Source organism: Phocoena sinus, chromosome 5, assembly GCF_008692025.1.
Source record: "Phocoena sinus isolate mPhoSin1 chromosome 5, mPhoSin1.pri, whole genome shotgun sequence".
Classification (NCBI taxonomy): Eukaryota; Metazoa; Chordata; class Mammalia; order Artiodactyla; family Phocoenidae; genus Phocoena; species Phocoena sinus.
Genome location: NC_045767.1, coordinates 37,579,412 through 37,596,882, shown reverse-complemented (window position 1 = coordinate 37,596,882; position 17,471 = coordinate 37,579,412).

Sequence of the window (17,471 nt, the reverse complement as noted above, 5' to 3'; positions counted from 1 at the left end):
CTCAGTATGTATGCAAGCGTATGAGTTGTGTGTGCGTGGATGTGAGTGTGTGTCCATGTCGAGTGAACATGCCAGTGTGCACGGAGGGCATTCAACAGTAAAGTTGGAGGCTGCAGCCCAAGATTGTGGCTGATTGCCTCAGAACTGGAATAAAAGCATGCATTTTTAAGACCCAGAACAGAGGTAAGAAACACTAAACCCCGTTTCCTCTATTTCCTTAATCAAACCTTTTAATGTAATCTTATCCCCTATCTTGCAAATCCCCATCCTTCCTTACTGGCTAAACCTCAGGACTGGATATGAGGAGTGGGGACAGAGGTGTTTCTCTCTCTAAGGGACCGAAGTGATAGGTGATGGTGGGTCTATCTCTGGGGAGGGGGAAGGATGAAGGGAGAGGCAAGTCTCCTTTGATGAAAGAGGCCGGATTAAGTCCCTTGCCCCACACCGTGTCTCTGAGTAGCCCCCAGGGGAGCGAGAATCAGGCAAACAGGTCTTGATAGGTGAGCTGTCCGGGCTGTGCACTGCCTCGGGGCGGCTCCCCACCTCCAGCTTCCTCAGATCCCGGGCCTGCTCACCATAAAACTCCACTGATGCTGCTGCATACAAGGAGGCCTAGAGACGAAGTGCAGCCCCAAAGCCCAGGTCAGGGCGGCCCAGTCCTCCCAGACCAGCCTGAGTCACGTGGACCTCTGACCCCAGGGCCTTGGGGTGTGTCCTAGCCCCTCCTCCACCGGGGCTCAGGCCTGGGAGGGGTGTTGAGAGAGGGCATCCCAGGCTGCCCTTTGGAAGGCTGCAAGGGGCCCCCGGCCCCACCCCGAGGAAGGAGCCTCCTTGCAGAGATTTCAGGCCTGTGGTTTCCCCTCCTATTTGTAATCATTTGGATAAGGTCAGAATTAAAATCAGTTTCCATGGTGAGAAAGGAGGGAGAGACTTAGAAACAGACCCAGACAGGCAAACACAGAGAGAAGCAAGAAAAGGGACAGAGAGGGAGAGACGGGGACAGGGAGACAGGAAGGAGAAAACAGAGAAGAGCCGAGGGGCTAGGGACTGGGCGGGGTCGCCATCTTAGGGATTGCATTGACCTGGGGCTTGTGAGGGCCAGGATGAGAGGTGTCCTGGGAGAGGGGGCAACAAAGGATCTCTCCCCACTGTGTGCCCAGGGCAGAGGGCGGGGAAGGAAGGGAGAGAAGAGGATGGGAGAAGACACACAGGAGAGGCAGGGAGGGAGAAAAGGGGGGCTGGGACCAGACTGAGAAGGCAGGTGGCAAAGGGGCTGAAGAGCACAGCCATCTGAAGATGGTGGGAGGTGTGGACGAGGAGGGCCCCCAGCCCAGGCAGGGAGGAAGGAGGACCCACTGCCCTTGGCCTTGATCACCGCTGCCCTCCCCAGACCCAGGGTCCTGCGACCAGGCCTCAAGGTACCTCCCAAGAAATAGGGCAGAAGAATGTGCAGGGTGGGGGGGCGGTGATGTGATGATGGTGGGCAGGACTAGAGGCCGTCTCCCCAGAAGCCCCAGGAATTCCTCGAGCTCAGCCCCAGCCTCCATGAAGTCCCTGCTTTGGCGTACTTGAGCTGTCACCTGAGTGAGCCCACTGAATGTGGTTCTGTGGAGGCGCTTGGTTCAATTATCCACCAACACGGACATGTGGCTCAGAGAGGTTGAGAAACTGACCCAAAGTCACACAGCTGACCAGTGGCAGAGCCAGGAGTCAAATCGAGCTCTGGTTTGATAGCCTGCGCTCTCCTCACTGCCCCACACAGCCCTTCCCGAGCCAGGGGACTGCATGGACGCCCCAGGGGGCATGGGTGCCAAAGACTGTACAGACCCAAACTCAAGTTTGCAGACTCTAGTGCTGGTCAGGGTGCTTGGGGATCTTGTTCAAATGTGGATTCTATCTTGGCAGAGCTCTAGACATTGCTGACCATTCCCAGTGAGGCTGCTGCCACCGTTTGAGGACCATACCTGGAGTAGTGGGGGAATCAGCCGTCCAGAGGATGGGAGCTGTTCAGGACTGAGTTTCCAAGTTATTCAACCAGAAGAACAGGAAAGTGTGAAAGGACCCCTGAGAGAGATCCTGGGGAGCAGGCAGGGGGAGACAGTGAGAAGGAAGAGGGTCCTGGGGTCAGAGGTGTTAGCACCTGTCCCACGGGGAGCCCAAGACAGGAGCAAAGAGAAAGAAGCTGCAGTCATGCCCATGGATGGGCACTTGCCCGCAGCAAAGCTACACTGGGAAAACACACACTGTTTGGGTGCAGACACATCTTGTCTGGGATCCTGGTGACCCCCGGGCGCTGAGTGACCCTGGGAAAAGCACTTGACCTTTCTGACCCTCAGCCTTCTCATCTGTGTAATGGGGAGTAATACGCCCTCCTCAGAGCATTTCTTGTGGGACTAAAACAAAGTCTGTATTCACTTCCTAGGGATGACTTAGCAAAGTACCACAGACCGGAGGTTTCAAAGAACAGAAACCTTGTCTCTCACAGTTCTGGAGGCCAGAGTCCAAGATCGAGGTGTCGGCAGGGCCGTGCTCCCTCTGAGGGCTCCAGGGGAGAAGCTGTTCCAGGCCTCTTTCAGCCTCTGGTGGTTGCTGGCAAGCAGCATTCCTTGTCTTGTGGCTGCATCATCCCCATCTCTGCCTCCGTCGTCACCGGGCCTTCTCCCAGGGTCTCGGGCTCACAGTAGGAACTGTCAGCCCACCCCCCCCCCCCACCACATGTCCGGTGTCAGTTACCTGCACAGCTCTACGTCCCAGCCCTCCTTACAGGCAGGAACTGTGCCACCCATCTCTCTCTAAGAGAAGTGGCCAGACACAGCCTGGATGCAGGGGAGCACAGATGACCCGCTGCATTGCTTCTCACGCAGAGGCTTCCTCAGGGTCTGCTTTGAACCCAGGCCTGTTTCCTTCTCTGCTTGCATCTTCCAGCCTTCCCCCAGGGTGGGGCCTGCCCCAGGGGCTGTTTCCTTCCTTGAGGCTCACAGATGCCTTGGGAAGGGAGGGCGTTCTGCAGATCTGTCGGATCTGTCAGCATTTGCTGCTACAGACCCCAGATCACACACATTTTTTCTGGCCGGCATCTTCCTGTCAGAACAGTACCCACAGTTTCATCTCAGCATGCAGGAAGGGACGAGGAGTCCCCACTGCCTCCCTATGCCAACGCCTTCCCTTGCATTATCCCAGGTATCGCTTCAGCAGTACTCTCCTGGACATCAGAGTCCCCTGGAGGGCTTGCTGGACCCCACCTCAGACTTCCTGATTCAGCAGCAGGTCGAGGGTTGGGCCTGAGCATCTGCCTTTCTCACAAGTTCCCAGGCGGTATTGATGATGCTGGTCCAGGTGAGAACATTGTACTAAGGTGGGTGTCATTATCACCATAGTATAAATGAGAAACGACAGGTTCAGAGAGGTAAAGTGATTTGCCCAAAGCCGCACAGCTCACCTGGGTTATAATCTCACCTGGATCATGACACCGGTCCCCACCTGATCTTCCTTGTTGGCCAACGACCCCCAACACATTAGCTGCCCCACCTCAGTGCCCGCCCTCCTGCCCCTACTCTCCGGGGTCAAGCCCACTCCCACAGAACTTCTGCCCTTCAGAGATGGAGGCTTCTCTGGTGCCGGGTGGGAAGGGTACACGCCCATGAACAGAAGGACCAGCCAGGAGTTCTGGAAATACATTCGAAAGGAGAATCAAGGCAGGCCTCATGGAAGAAGGCATCTGAGCTGAGTCCTGGAGGATGGCTAAAGCTGGATTTGACTTAAGCATTGTTATGGACCCTCCACTTTCTTGGTAAAGCCCCCTCCCTTCCTATCAGCCACCTCCCTCAACTACCCCAAGTACAGAAAGGAGAGGGAAGGGAAGAGAGGAGTGAAAGGAGGAGGGGGGAGCTGGAGCTGGAGGGAGGAGAGAAGAAGGGGAGGGGGCAGGCGGGGTCTCAGTACAGGGCCGCTGCTGGGGTCACATCCAGAGCTCTGAGGCACAGTGACTTTGCAGACAGCCCGGGAGCCAGTGGGGGTCTGCATGATGGGTGGAGGTTAAACGCAGCCACGAGGCTCAAGTTGGGAAGCCATTCTTCAATTTCCAATAAAAACCCTGAAGTAGGGATGACGCGCGATAAATCAGCCTTCCACGAGTCCCATCCTGGGATAATCTTTTCAATTATCTACTTGCTCAGTGCTCGTCTCCTAAGACGATCAAAAATGTGCAGGGTGGATGCCCACCCGAGCCAGGAGGCGAGGAGGCCTGAGAGCAGCGTTTGTTTGGCAGATGGGCCCTGAGTACCTGAAAGGCCAGTCTGGCCAGAGTCAGAAGACAGCTGATTAGGGAGGCTTCCAGGGAGAAAAGCGCTTCAAAGAGTGGCCAGGAGGTCAGGGACCAGGGAACCATCTCCTGACCCAGGACTGGTAGAGTCACGGCATCTCAGGAAAGACGTCTCTGAGCTCCAACTATGCTCCAGGGGCTGGCGACAGAGCAGGGAGTGAGGCAAGGTCCCTGCCCTCATGGAGCTGGCCTTCCAGTGGGGGAGAGAGACATCAGACACAGAAAGGACATGGCGTGAAGGAAATAGGCACAGTGTGACGTGCAGAAGTGGTCCCGGAAGGCCTCTCTGAGGAGCTGAGACTTGAGCCTCTCAAATCGGCTCTACCACGCACGAAGCTGAGTGACTTGGGGGAAGTTACTTAATCTCTCTGAACCTGTGTGAAGGCTCCACAAAGGGGAGGAGACATCAGCACGTGGTAGGGGCTGTGGAAGAGTGTGTTGCTTCCCAGTTGCCCCTTCGCTCACCTCTCCCGCCCAAATTCCCCTCCCCCAAGAACCCCCCCCACTTCTGCTCTTACTCCTCCCAGGAGCCTTCCCTGATTCCCATTTATAGCATCCCTTCTCCATCTACTGTGGGCCACCAGTACCTGGCCTTCCCCTCTTTGAAATACTCTCCCTTTCTCTCGTGCATCAGGGGTACTTCCATTCATGTTTTCTCAGCCCTGCAAGACTGAGAACTCCTTAGAGCCAGGATCCTCATCTGACTTGACCCTGTGGGCCCTGCAGACCTAGCATAGGACACGGCTCAGAGGTAAATCCTTTGATGTATGCTGCCCTGATGGGTGTGTGGTGAATGGGTGAAAGGGTGGATGACTGATGGAAGGATGGATGGATAGATAAATAGATGACAGGATGGAGGGAGGGATGGATGGATGATGGAGGGATGGATGGATGGATGATGGAAGGATGGATGTGTGGGTGGTTAATGGAGGGATGGATGGATAGATACATGGGTGACAGGATGGGTGGTTGGATGAATTGATGATAGAGGGATGGATGGATGACTTGCTGAATACCTGGGTGGGTAGATGAGTGAGTAGATGAATGAAAGTCAGGATCTAGGGAAATAAGAGGATTAGAATTAAGGACACTGGGGAGGGTACCTTCGCAGAGGAGGAGGAATATTTCTTCCTCAAAGACGAAAAATTTTTTCCGAGGAATAAAAAGGGAAGTTGAGAAAACACCTTCTTTTTTCCCTTCATTTATTCAAACATTTGTTCGGCATTATGCTGGGCTCTAGGGATCTAAATAAACGGGGTTCATGGCCAAATAGTGAAAGCAACAAGCGAACAGGCGGTGAATGCATGCTGTGGTCAGCATTATTTGAGCAGAACGGTTAGGAGGCTGCGGGGAAGAGCCGTTCCCCTCCTGCTGGTTGGCACAAAGAAGGCCGCTAACAGGGCTCCCCGTCACCAGGTGACAGTGCTTTCTAAGCAGCCTCAGCTCTTGGCAGCGAGGTAGTTTGGCACTATTTCTTTGCCACCTCTGGCAAGCCTGCCCACGCCTGAGTCCCGACTCTGGAGCTGATGCCTGGGTTCCCTGGGGACCGCGCTTAGGCAGATGCTTGCAGAGGCCAGGGGATTTTTTTCGGCTGTTCCATTTGATCTACAAAGGAATGGAATTATTCTCCCCCATCTTGTGTATGAGGAGGCAGTAGCTCAGGAAGGTGTGGTGTTTTACTCAAGGTCACCCAGCTGCAGAGCTGAGGGGCTAGAATTCGCACCCAGGACAGCATGACCCCAAGCCCCATGCCCTTCCCACCAGGCTGTGCCACTCCTCTGCATGGATGTCCTGTCTCTGTTGCTAGGGTAACCTCCCTCCGGGCCCAGCAGTCACCCCTCCTGGAGCGTGATTCTTGCACCTGACATCATAATCCTCTGTGACATCTTAATCAGCTCCCAGGCAACTGACCGTGCCCACAGGGAGCAGAGTAGCAGTATTAAGGCCCAGAAAGTCAGCAGGGCCTGGACTGGGCCCACCTGCCCCGCCTTAGCCTTAACCCTTGCCTGCCCACCCCACTCCCTGGGGACAGTGGTTAGTTCTAGAGTCACACAGATACTATTTCTGAATCTTTCTAAGCTTCAGTTTCCTCATCTGTGAAATGGGTATAAGGATGCCCATCAGCTAACGCACAGAATTGTGCAAGGGCTTTGAAAAAGGACATGGAGGCACTGTGTCCTTTCAAGGAGCTGTGGGACCCAGGAGTCGCTATTGCCGTCATTCTGCTCTGAGTTTACTGCTTTTAGAGCCTGGGTGTCCAGCAGCACCACAGAGCTCCCTGGGCAAAGAGGAGGACACACATACATCCTGTCGTGGGTTGCATTCTGTCCCTGCAAAAGACATGTTGAAGTCCTAACCGCCCATACCTGTGAATGGGACCTTATTTGAAAATAGCATCTTTGCAGAAGTGATCGAGATGAGGTCCCACTGGAGGATTGTGGTACCTTAATCCAATATGACTGCTGTCCTCTTAAGAAGAGAGAAATTTGGACACACACACAGAGGGAAGACGATGCGAAGACATACATGGAGGAGACAGAGCAGAGATTGGGCTGATGCAGCTGTAAGCCACAGAATGCCAAGGATTGCTGGCGACCACAAAGCCAGGAAGAGGCAAGGAAGAATTCTACCTAGAGTCTCGGGGCAGTGTAGCCCTGCTGACACCTTGATCACCGGCTTCTGGTCTCTAGAACTGTGAGAAAACAAATTGTGTTCTGGGTACTTCATAGGAAACGAATACTAGGAAACAGATACACTCCCTAATAGGACAACTTCAGATCAAAGTCTGAGGTACAGTGGGGATACCACTTTGCTGAGTGACCTTCAGCAAATCACTCAACCCATTCTCCCAGAAATACGGGGCTATGAGGCCACGTTGCAAGTCAGACATGAAGAATACGTGGCATCCAGTCTGTGACGTGTCAGCACAGTTGATGGGATTATTGAAGCCATGGCATGATTCCGTAGCATTGATTTTTATTTTTTTTAAGTTCTCATTGGGAAGCCCTGCGTCTCCACTCAGGAGGGCCCTGGCATCCAGGAGGAGGCAGAGCTCCTCAAAGTTTCCTCTTTGAAGACCCCCAGCCCACCCCGGGGGTTTACACATGCACAGCACACCCAAGCAGAGCAAGTGGGAGGAGCCCCCACCTTTTTTTTTTTTGTGGTACCCGGGCCTCTCACTGCTGTGGCCTCTCCCGTTGCGGAGCACAGGCTCCGGACGCGCAGGCTCAGTGGCCATGGCTCACGGGCCCAGCCGTTCCGCGGCACGTGGGATCCTCCCGGACCGGGGCACGAACCCGTGTCCCCTGCATCGGCAGGCGGACTCTCAACCACTGCGCCACCAGGGAAGCCCGGGAGGAGCCTCTTTGATGGACCCTCATCTCCTCCTCTTCCTGCCCCTCTTCCTCCCTCTCTCCCTTTTCTCTGGGTTCCCGCCCTTGCTGAGACCCAGCCACTGGCTAGGGATTGTTCTGCCCCAGATGCACCAGCTGAGCAGAGGGACCAGCTGCTCCCACCTTTGATGTCGGAGCACGTGTGGGGAGGGAGAAGGCAAGGGGGACTCTTCCTGTGAGGGGTGGGGGCAGGGAGGGCATGAAAAACATTGGTTTCCTTTCCTTTGGGTTTCACAAGCCTCTCCAGTCTTCCCCCCAAAGCGACAACTGCCAAGTTTTGCGAGGTTCAAGTCCTTGCTCAGCCCCCAGTAGCTGAGTGACCTTGGGCAAGTTACCCCATCACATCACCCTCATCGCTTTGGTCATCTGTGAAATGGAGACCACAGCACGGACCCCATGTGGCCAGGAGGATTAAATGAGGTAACGTGCCTGCACATCGTGGGTGTTTGGCAAGTTTCATGGTGGTGATTACTCCATCATTAATATTCTCCATGTGCCTGAGGTCAGAAGCAAACACTAAGCCCCTCACCTCAGACCACAGCTGCTTGGTGCCTCTGTTTTCCCATCTGTTAAATGGGTTACTGGTGCCTGGGTTTAAGGCTGCTGGGTGCATAAGATAGTTAAAGCACTTAACACAGAGCCAATATCACTTACTTCTCTGCCTTCCCTTCTCATTACCGTTCTCTGCAGCATGAGGGTAAAATCTTAACAGTAGTCCAAAAAATTCTTCCAAATCTGCCTTCCAAGTTGGAAAGTCTACAACACAGCCTCACAGGCAACCCAGCCTCAGGAGAATCTCAGGGAAGGCTTTTCCTCTTTGCACTCAGAAAAGAGAACTAACACGCCTGCCTGTGATCTGGGGAGAGGCATGCTGGGCTGGCTTTTGTTTTTCTAGAAGGGTTGTAAACACAGGATAATGAGGGCTTGAGAAGACAGCTTTAATGACTGTTATTGCTGGGAAAACAGAGTCCATGGAAGCCCCAAACTGGCCCATGCCCTCCCTGACCGAAAGCCCAGAGTGTCTGGGAATGCTGGAGGGTAGGCAGGGTTGCCACAGAGCCTTGGGGTCTCACCTCTCTGACCTTCAAATGCTGCACAGCCTGCCTCTTTCCCCCTCCTGCCTCTGCTCTTCCCACCTGGTCCGGCGTATTCTCCTCCACTCAGCATGTCCAAACCCTGTCTGTTTTCCCACGCCCACACTCTGGCACAGGCTGCCCTGTACCCCAGTGTCCTTCTGGCACCAGCTCCTGTGAAGAAAACACCCTGTTTGAACCTACACCACCATCCTCCCAAACATAGCACCTGGATCAAGTCCAAGAATGTCAGTCAACGAGCTGCCAGCCTCTGGCTGGGGACTTAGGGCAAGGACAAGGGAGTTTCTCTTGGGAATGTGAAAGGTTCTTGAGCTGTGTGACAATGCGGCAATGTCTTGATCTCTCTGGGACTTGACCTTGCACCTGCAAAAAGCTCCAATATCTCCTGGTCAGGTCAGACAGTCATTGCAAGGCTCAGATGAAATAACAGATGGGAAGTGGTTTTATCTTCTGGGGTGAGTTATCAAAACCTGGCACCAAGGCTGGTCCTTTTGCATCACTGTATTTGCTGACAAGAATCTTCTAGAAAGCCCACTGACCTCTTTTGGTCAGAAAAAAACTTTCAGTGCAGGCTTCCTCAGTGCCAGCCACTGCACCAAATACCGCACATCCTTTGTCTTATTTCTCACAGCAGAAAGTGGGTAGACTTATTAGGCCCATTTTGCAGATGAGAAAATAGAGACATGCAGAGGTCAGTAACTTTCCTAAAATCATAGCAACTATGCAGGAGATTTATTCAGTCGTTCACAAGTATTTATTGAGCAATTGCTATATGCTGGGCCCCGTGCTAGGTGATGGAGAGACAGTCGAGAGCAAAATAAAGCATTTGCCAGTAGGGGGCTGAAGTTGAAGGGGGAGAGAGAGATAACAGAGATAATAATAAAATGTTGGATGGGACGCATGCTACGGAAAAAAATAAAGCAGGCTGGAGCGAGTGAATGAGTGGGAGAAGGTGTTCAGGGGAGCCTTCTCTGAAAAGGTGACACATGAATGGAGACCGGGAGGGAAGTGAGCTATGGGGACATCTGAGGGAGAACATTTCAGGTGTCCTGGGGCAGGAGTGTCTGGGCACCAGCAAGGGGCTCAGGGTGGCTGCTCATGGAGCAGATTTGGAGGCGAAGGGATAGGGGGCTCGATAACGTGGGGAGATGTGGGGAGGAGAGAGCGGAGCAGGTAGAGCCCCATGGGCCCAAGTGAGGCAATCGCTGTGCCACTGCACTCTGTCCCTCCCCACACCCCAGGACCTTGACCCTGACCCTGACCCTGAGTTAGGAACTGTCCTCAGGACACCATGGGGTGGAAAGAACACGGGCTTTGGGGCCTTAGGGCTGGGTTGGGATGCTGTCTCCAGATGTTGGCCCATCTAAGTCACTGTAGCTCTCAGGATCCTTCCCCACCTATGAAGTGGGCACAACAGTGCCCACCTCCCAGGTTTGGAGGACCCATCTCGGGGTTGTTGTGATGGCAGAAGCCAACTCCCAGATCACTAAATCCCTCCGAGCACTTAGGAGGTATTCCTCTTCATTTAAGCTTCTCCGAGAATGAGAGAGGGAGACAGGAGAGGGTCAGGAACTCCTCCAAGGGCACAAAGTTGGAAGGGATGGAGCCAGGATTGGAACTCAAGGAGCAAACTACCAGAAGGAGACTGTTCCAGGTGCCGAAGGTGGCTTCTGCCTGGGCTCTCTCACTCGCCTTTCCCCCACTCACCATCTGAGCTGGCCTCCCCTTACCTGGCAATCAGGCTCTGAGCTGGCTCCAGTTACTGGAGGCCCTGAGGGGTCTGTTTAAACAAGTGTGTCTGAGCAGGAAAATCAAACAGACAGGGACCCTCCAGGGCCGCCGGGGGACCACCGCTGGGACCACGCCTGAACCTGATAAGGCCGGATCTATTTTCACTTAATTGGGCTGCGTCCCAGGACCCACGATTTGATCAGATAGGAGGTCTCCGCAGGGATGGAAAGGGTCCATTTCAGGTGGGGTTGCCCTGTATCCCTGGCTGGGAAGCCCAAGAGCATTGGGGGCGCCCCCGGCTGGGGAGGGCCCCCGTGAGAGTTTGCTCATTCCTGCAGAAAAGGTTGGGGAAAAGGCTGTTCGGACCATAATTCTCCCCCACCAGGAAGGCCCAGGGAGGGAAATTCGGCCTTCCTGGAAGGGTGGGGCCTCTGGATGAAAGTCACATTGCCACATCCTCCCAGCATCCAGCAGTCACTACAGTCAGCGTCTGACACAGGGAGAAACACGCAGCCAGGGAAGGTCCTGCCGGGTGGAGGCAGCCAGCTGGCCAGGGACATGCCGCTGGACTTGGAATCCGTGCCGCTGGACTTGGAGTCCGTGCAGGCCTTTCTGAGTGACACCAAGCATATGTTGTTTGATCTCTTTAGGCCTCAACTCCCTATCTTGAGAGGAAAAGGCAGCTAGAACTCAACTTCATGTTTAAAGGAGGTTTAAACTCAGCAGGGCCAGCAACTGAGTGTTCTTTTGAAAACGTCATTCAAGAACTATTTGATCAGCACTAAAATGGACTGTTTTCACCCTTGACCCCAAGGCTCAGGTCTCTGGCCCTAATGTGTCTGACCTGATGGGGACGCTCTGGGTTAGGGTCTTGTGCTGAAGGTTTGACACTGCCTGCTCGTCATCCATTCACCTCTCTTCTGAAGTGTCCCCTCTTTATGCCAGGCCCTGTCCTAGTGCCAGGGGCCCCACACAAGCTTGCTCTAGAGAGCCACCCCAGAAGGTACACCCAGGGATCAGAGCTGGAGCAACTGGAAGCACCAGGCCCCGTGGGTGGGCCAGGCTTTGCAGGCTGCTTGCCCCTTCCCCATCAGGGAGTCCAGATCGGGAGGCTCCAAGGTGAGGCACATCCATGCAGTAAGGGCACCCTGAGAATCCCCTGGGTGCCATGTGAAATCTTAGAACATTTTATATTTTTTATGTTGGTTTTTGCTCATAAACAATTTAACTCCAGCTTTCCCATATGTAAACCAAGGATAAAAATAGAGTTGTTGTCAGGATTAAATGCATTAAGACACGTTAAGAGCTCAGAACAGTGCTTTGCAATAGTAATTGTCAATAGGTATTAACTATTATTAATGGGACTTATGGTTCACTCATCCTGGCATTCAGCTCTTCAGCTCTCCAGTTTCCTTGGACTCAGATCCTCCTCATACAACCTCAGGGAGGATGGCAAAGTGGGGCTTGGCACATCCATTACATGGATGCAGCAACTGAGGTCCAGGCCGGGGTTGTCATTCACCCTGTTACCCACCTCCTCTGAGGTCATGGGCAGGGCCAGGGCTCCCCGAATTCCAGAGGGGCGTGGCATGGTGAGGGGCGTGGCCCTATAGGGAGTCTTGGCCCTGCGCCTTCCAAGCGCACTTAGAACTTGTGGGTGTGAAGTCTAGTCCGGATCCAGCTCAAACTCGCTGGCAGTGGGGGAAAAACAGAACTGAATCAAAACCGCAGGCATTTACAACATCCACGGCCCATCTACGCTGTGCAGAGGCTGAGAGTGGGACAACAAAAACTCCCCCTCTTCTCTACATGCGTGGCGCAGTGGAAATGAGCAGTGACGCCATTTCCAGTCCTGGTGTCACCGATGCCCAGCTGTGCGGCCTGAATGTGCTCGGTTTTCTCATCTGGTTCCATGTTTTGGTTTGTTTTTTTTTTTGGCTGGGAGGCATGTGGGATCTTAGCTCCCTGACGAGGGATCGAACCTGCACCCCCTTGCATTGGAAGGCGAAGTCTTAACCACTGGACCACCAAGGAAGTCCCTTCGGTTTTCTCGTCTGGAAAGTGGGATGGCCATCTCGGGAGCTGTTGTGAGCATTAACTGTGGTGATGCATTGAAAGCACCTAGCACATAGCAGGTGTTCAGTCAAAGCGGGTTCACTCCATCCCGCCCTGGCTCCAAGAAACAAACCCTGTCCCAGGGCTCCACGAGCCCATGCCCCAGCCCTCGCTGGAGAGAGGGGACAGACGTTCCCTGAACCTACCAGGGTCAGAGTGCACCAGGGTGCACCACACTTTACAGTCTTTTGCATCTGAGTCCTCAAAAATGGACAGGGTCCTCTGTGAGGTCGCAGAGGTGCAAGCCACTGGTCACAGTTGGAACATCTGGGTTTCCTGACCTTCCTGGGGGCTGGGAAGGATGAGCACTAGGTAAGGCATTGGGCAACATACATTTAGTGCCAGTTCTGTCCGTTTCTGGCTCAGAGACTGTGGGAAAATGACTCCTTTTTGGGTCTCAGTTTCCCTATCTATGGAACGTGTGCTCCATAATGCACTGATTGAGCGCCTACTGCATGCTGGAGGCTTTCCAGCCACTGTCTCCCCTAGCCCTCCACCCTACCCAGGAGGGTGGCACCCAGCTCATCTCAAATGATGAGCATCCCTCGTTCATGATCATGGGCAAGGAAAGAGAGGTCCAAGGATTGCGAAGGCAGGAAGGGAACAGTATAGGGTAGAGGCAAGGCACCGCCTTTTCCGAACAGCTGAGGGTAGTAAGAGTACAGAGACCTGGGGCGGCCTGGCTCGTACCCCTCAAGCCCTTAGGAGGAGTCTTGAGTAGCCAGGAGGGAACTGGCTGGGATTGGGTCTAAGTGCCCTGCGCTGGGTCAAGGGCAGGGGCAGGGCCAACTGCTTCTCCCTACAGACCTGCTGCCTGCTGTTCTCCACTGTTCCCCGTGGGTTCCCCGGCCACTCCTGCCCTCTCCTCAGCGTGCCCTGCATTTGCACGCCGTTTCCTCCCTCAGGTTCTGGAACGGTGGGAGTGAAGGGCTCTTAGCTGGCACTTTGAGGTCTGCCGAGCCTTCTGGGTGCCCACAGAGCACCATTCAGACTCTGTCATCCTCCTTTTCCATCCTCCTGACAACCCTAGAGGGAAGCTGTATTGTGCGCTCATGATCCAGATGGGGAAACTGAGGCTCAGAAGAGCAATTACTAGCTCCAGACCATGGGCAGTAGAGGCAGGAGCCCGGTGGGCAGGGAGGAGCACTTCCTGCAGCTCCAAAGATGCCAACTGCTGCTCCAGAAATGGGAAACTATCTGCAGAAAGAACTCGCTGGAGTTGCATTAGCTTTGGAGTGACTTGAGGGCAGTGATTCCTACTGAATCATGGGTCTGGGGGGGAGGCGAGAGGCTGCAAAAAAGACAGAAAAAGGGAAAGAGGAGGGCAGGGGTGGGAAGAAACATGGTAGTAGAGACAGAATGACACAGAGACAGCAGAGAGATGAAGAGATGGAGGCTGCCAGGTCCACCGGAAGAGACCAAGAGAGACACACCTGAGACCAAGACCCACCCCAGAGACAGATGAGAGAGACTGAGGGAAAGAGGATGCAGAGGAAGAATGTCAAAAGCCAGGGCCCCAAGGGAGAGAGACCATGGAGAGAAAGAGGGGTGGAGGTGGGAAGCGTCTTGAGAGGGGGCCCAGGGGCCTCCCAGACCACCTAGCCCCACCCGCAGCCCCACCCCCGTTCCTCTCCATATTGTAGGGATCCCTCCTGGTCGCGGAAGGGCCGGATCCCTTGCCCGAGAACTCGGCACAGTCCCGTCGGCTGCCCAGCCACGGCGGGGTGCGGGCCACACTTAGGAGGACACTCCCTGGGCTCCCCTCGACTGTTCTCTTTTCCCGTCTCAGCTCTGGCCTTCCTGGGCATCCCAAACTCGCCATCCATCCCACTCAATACCTATGTCTTTCAAAAGTCCCAGGATCCTAGAGACTCCTCGGCTCTCGGCATCGCTGTATCCATCGCTGTATCCTCCAACCATCTCCGAGGCTGTGTGTCTTTTTGCCTGTGTCTGTTGTTCACTGTTCCTGCCCATCTCCGCCCAGTCTGGTCTTTCGCTCAGCCTCTTTCCCCGGGTTGTCGAGCCGCGGGTGAAATACGAGGTTTCCCACCCGCATAGGCACCTTAGAGGAGGAAGTTGCAAGTCGAGAGGAAGGCCCCAGAACCCCCTGGATGCCTCAGAGCACCTCCAAGTGCTCACAGCGCTGGGAGCCTGCCACAGCGCGAAGTCCGGCGGTATGGCCAACGGGCGGGAGGGCCAAGCTCAGCGTCTCTGAGCTGGGGAACAGAGTTCCTATTTTAAAGCCGACAAACTGAGGCTCGGAAAAAATGGCCTTCAGATGGTGAAGCAGCTCGCAGCCCGGATCTGTTTTCTTCTCTGACACACCTGAGATCCTCCACATTTGATAAATTCACGGGAAATCTGGACAGTTTTCAAGACTCGAGAATGTGGTGGGCAGGGGGAGGGGAGGAGCAGGAGAGAAGAGTAGTAAGTGATGGACGCAAAACCCATTTTCTGGATTGGGGGCGGGACTGGGAGGCGGTGCCGCCAAATCCTGACAGCACCCTCTGTATTTTAATGCGTTTCGTCTTTTGACAGCTCAGTGAGAGGAGACCGCTACAGCAAGTGAAAAGAGTGGTTTGGGGATTCAGACCACCTGTGTCCAGATCCTGGCGCCACCACCAACTAGCTGTGTGACCCTGGAGAAGACACTTAACCTCTCTGATTCTATTCTCTCATCTGGAAGGGGGAAAAAGGCTATAGTAATACCTATCTCCCAGAGTAGAGAGGATTAAATCGGGGAAAGTTTGTGAAACCTCTGACAAGAGCCCTAACACCCAACTCAAAAAAAGTCAATTCTCTTCCTCCCATTCCTTCCAACCCTTGCACGTCCAGGCCCCTGCCGGAACTGAGATGGGGGCCTCGGTGGGCTGGGCAGAGCCTGGGGGGAGAAGGGCAAGCCTTCCTCAGCTCAGGGTGGGCAGAGCCGGGATGGAAGATGTTTGGTCGGCCCCTGGAGCCTCGGGGTCTGCCTGACATCTCCAGGCTTAAATAACCGTGCGCCTTTGTTATTCGTCGGCAGCAAAGTGGTTCGTTACGCCTGATTGGTCTAATTGCTTTGAAATGGGATATATTATCTATAATTATAGAGCTCTAGGAGGAGCCGGCCGGCCTCCGCTTTCATCTTCCCCAAGTGCACCCTCATGTCGCGATCACATTAATTTGGGCCATTTGAAAGGGGGGCCCCTCTCTCCCCTCGCGGATCTAGACCCCCTCACCCCCTTCCGAATTTAAAGACACAAGGAAGCCCCAGCCGGCTCTGGAGGAAAGAACTAAGCGGGGAGGGGGTGGAAGGGCAGGGCGGGAAGGGGGAAGATACAGGGAGTCGGGCTTGTCGATTTCTCCCAGTGAAATCCTCCACTCGGGCAGTTCCACCCACAAGTTGGGCCCACTTAAGCTGAGGAACGAGCAAGAAGGAGAAAATGTTTTTTACTAGTAGCTTCCCCCACCCCCACTTCGCATTGAAAAGAACACCACAACTCTTCAAAGGTATAAGTTCTGCCCAGGTCCCGGGAAAGCAGAAAGCTTTTTGCTCCGAATTTGTGCCGTGGATATTCAGGCAATAGCTGAAGACTCCCTGGAGTTCTTAGCTCTCCGGAGTCTTTCTCTGGAAAGCTGTGAAATCCTCCTGAAGGATACCATCAGTGACTCCCGGACAGTTTCCCAAACCTCTGACTCCTAGCCGTTCACTTCTAGGCGACGGAGACCAAAAGACTGGAGAACTCCGGTCGGGAGGCCCCCTCCGCAAGTTGGGGGATCCCGGGGTGGTGCTTTCTGTCTACCCGTCAACCCCCCTTACCTCCAGGACAAAATACCTCCCCTCTCTCCCCCTCCGTCGCCCTCCTGGAGATTGGTGAATTCCCACCAAAATAAATCGTTCCGGGTAATCGGTTTTCATAGCACATTCATTCTATTAAAGAGGACTGTTTGGGGCTCGCTAATTGCCGGGGGATCCCACTGAGCTGCACATTTTAAAAATGCACGCGGGATTCCTGGGTCGAGGCCACAAAATGCATTGGGAAAGGGGGGGAGGGGACGTAAACAAAAACCCGATGGAGGTGACAACGAATGCCAAAGTGAGGGACCAGCCTGCAGGCTCTTCGAATCCGTGCGCAATACCCAGATAGTGACGGAGGTCTTTACAATGGGGTCCCTCTCAAAACAAATCTCTGTCCACGAGGCGGGAGTCTTAAAACACCACCCTTCCTCTGCAGCCACGCAGTCCCGTAAAATAGGCATTTTTTGGGAAAAAAAGAACACCACCACCAGTTGCCCAGAGAGTGGCCGCAGGACACACCCTCTTTCGGAACCGAAATGCTGAGGTGATCTGTTCGGGGCATGGAGAGTGCTTTAATAAGATGCTCCGGAATGAGGGAAGTAGGAGCCAGGCGGGAGAGGTGGGGAGGGGAGCGGAGTGCGCGAGGACGGAAGCCTAGCGCCAGTCCCGGAGCTTTATCTGCTGCGGGCCAGCCCTGCCCTTGCCAGGCATGAATTACAGCCCGGCTTTCTTGGCTGCAGCGGCCACGCGGAGAAATGCCGGGAGTAGAAGCGCCTGGGGGTTAGTGCTGGCGGCGAGATAACAGGCGCACCCCCCGGCCCTGTCAGCTCTCGGAACCCGCCAACCGGGAAATCCGAAAAGGCCCAGACGAAAATCAACGCAGAGAAGGCTCCCTCTCACTGCCCCAAACTTATGCCTTTCCTCCCGCGGGAACAACGCGCCCCGGGAGACAGATGGATATTTTGGGTTTTTTCTCTAAGTCCCTTCTCTGAGACCGTGGGTATCTTTTTCTCGCAGCCCAGTGGCGGATCGGTGGAAGA